We start from the raw sequence: 2,645 nt of genomic DNA, 5'->3' as shown, positions 1-2,645 counted from the left end.
TCCTGGTCTCCCATGTGGCTGCAGAAGCCCAAGCACTTGGGACATCCTCCATTGACTTCCCAGGCCACAGTAGAGAACTGGACTGGAAGAGGAGCAACTGGGACTAGAACCCGGCACCCACATGGGATGCTGGTGCCACAGGTGGAGGATTAACCAAGTGAGCCTCCCCACCGGCCCCCAGAGATCTTTAATCTTAAACTAGTATGACAAACTTTTCTATAAAGAGCCAGGTAGTAAGTATTTTTGACTTTGTGGACTGTAATGCCTCTGCTGTCATCTAAAATATGAGTAAGCTATAGGTAAATAGATGGGGTTGTATTCCAATAAAACTTTTTACAAAAACAGAAATGAGCTAGATTTAGCCCACAGGAGCTATTACTGCAATGAATTTTCCTTTTCAGAATATCATGAATACATGTCATTACTCATTTTAAAGATATAATATCCCAGGGTGTTCCATACTATGATTTTCAAGAGGGAATTAAAAATAAATCTTTCAGGGCTGACTCTGTGGCATAGCAGGTAAAGATTCTACTTGCAGTGCCAGCATCCCATATGGGCGCCAGTTGGAGTCCCAGCTGCTCCACCTCTGATCCAGCTCTCTGCTATGGCCTGGGCAAGCAGTAGAAGATGGCCCAAGTGTTTGGACCCCTGACCTGGGTGGGAGACCCGGAAGAAGTTCCTGAGTCCTGGCTTCAGACTGGTGCATCTCCTGCCATTGCAGCCAATTCTGGAGTGAACCAGAGGATGGAAGACCTCTCTCTCTCCCTTTCTGCCTCTCCTTCTCTCTCTATGTAACTCTGATAGGTTTTTTTTTTTTGAGGCCAACTCTGCTTTTGTTGCACAAGAGCTGCTCCATGGCTGCCAGGAGCTCGGGATTCAGGAGCCATGCGCCTGGGGCTCGGCCAGCAGCCCGAGGTCCTCCAGCACAGCTGGGTCCCACGAGAAGGTCAAGAGGGCGAAGGGCACCTGGGGGCAGAGCAAGCGCCACCCTGCTGCTGGGGGGCAGCACGCGGCCCTGCTGTCTGACTTCCCGGGGCCCCGCGCCCAGCCCGGGCACCCCTCCCCAGGGTGCACTCCTTCAAGGCCAGGTTCTCCTCCAACAGCTTCTGCCCCCCTGAGGCCAGCAGCTCCAAGGGCAGCCAGCCACTCTCCAAGGCCTCCCGGATGAAGCAGTACAGGGCCGACAATCGCTTGCAGGCATATAAGGTCCCTGCGGGCAGGACGGTCAGGGCCGACTGGACAGCACGCACCCTGACCCTGCCCTCCTGGGGCACCGAAGACCCAGCACCCCCCCCGCGCCCCCTGCAGCAGGCAGCCATCTGGGAGGCACACGTGCAGCAACGTGAACCTGTACCCCTGCAGCGCCCTCTGCTGCTCCTCCTCGCGCCTGGCCTTAGCCCGCAGCACGTTCAGCAACTCCACCGCATCCGCCCTGAGCCTCTGCTCTGGCTTCACCTCTTCTGCCATGAGGCTGAGGAAGTCTGCGGGCAGCTCGAATTTGGAGGCCTGCAGCGTGGTCTGCACAGGCTTGGCGGCCAGCGGCTGCTCCTTGTGCCTGTGCAGGTTCTGGGGCTCGGCCACCACCGCCTGGGTCAGCACCTAGAACTCTTGCGGGCTCTCCTGATCAGGACTGGAAGCAGGGCCTTCTGGAACCCGATGGCCTCAAAATACTCGTGCGCCCCCTCCAAGCAGTTGATGCGCTCCGGGAACAGCTTGTTCTGCAGCTTGATCTTCGGTACTTCTCCTCCTCGGGGTGCAGGTGCAGGTTGTCCAGGTACTTGGCAGTGGTGTCCACGCCCAGCTTCACCCGGACATGGGCTTTGTTGAATGTGTGGATCGTCATGATGGACACAGCCTCTGAGAGAATGGCCTCCTTGATGCTGGCCTCCCGCTGGTCCCTGCTCAGGGTGGCCCCGTGAGCGGGCAGGTGAAGTACACGCCTGGCACTGCCAGGTGAGCTGAGCCCTCCTCTTTGGCCTCAGGGACCGCGTTAGTCCCTTGCGCCCCTGGGCTCCCGCGGACAGTGGCCTGGGCTCGCAGCTCCTTCCTCACCTGGTTCCCCATGGACCTGGGTCCCTGGGCCCAGGGCTGCTTCTGCTCCAGCCGCCACCATCTGTGCCTCATCGGTGGGTCCCCAGCGGGGCAGGGCTGCCTCAGAGCCAGCTGGTTGGGTTTCTCTTTGGGGGCCTTCTCCCCCAGGGAGTCTGTGGTTTCTGACCAGGCCCCGAGCTCTTGAATTTGATGTCTGTCTTGATGTCCTGGAAGAATTTCTTCATCGTGGTGGGGGGGTGGTAGTAGTGGGGAGGGAGGGGGCACAGCCCAGTCAGGATGGGCTCAATTATTATATTTATAGGAAAAATATGGGCACAGAGAAGTGCATTATGGACAATTTCAAAAATCGAAGATAGTTTAATTTTTCATTCTCTAAATATTTACGAAAGTAAATATAAATTTCTTGTCAATGAGTATGATGACATTAGGGCCTAGAAGATTCTAAAGAGCTTTGAACATAACAGTTACCTGGAAACCACCCAAAATATACAGGGAGTTGATGACCTCAAAATGAAAAATGAAAACCTCATGTTTTCTCCGATGTGTAGTCGCTAATAAACAGGGTAATAAACAAATTTATTGTATATGAG

At 55.0% G+C, this 2,645-nt stretch overlaps 1 pseudogene; it reads right to left on the bottom strand.

The window, feature by feature from the left end:
* Nucleotides 1–790: 790 nt before the first annotated feature.
* Nucleotides 791–2,279, bottom strand: LOC149120045 (UBX domain-containing protein 6-like; annotated as a pseudogene).
* Between the last annotated feature and the right edge of the window lie 366 nt (nucleotides 2,280–2,645).

This window comes from Oryctolagus cuniculus, chromosome 20 (assembly GCF_051225735.1).
Source record: "Oryctolagus cuniculus isolate XC-2025 breed Fujian yellow rabbit chromosome 20, ASM5122573v1, whole genome shotgun sequence".
NCBI classification, from domain to species: Eukaryota; Metazoa; Chordata; class Mammalia; order Lagomorpha; family Leporidae; genus Oryctolagus; species Oryctolagus cuniculus.
Note: the sequence above shows the minus strand (reverse complement) of the source record. Positions and strands in the feature narration are given on the sequence as shown.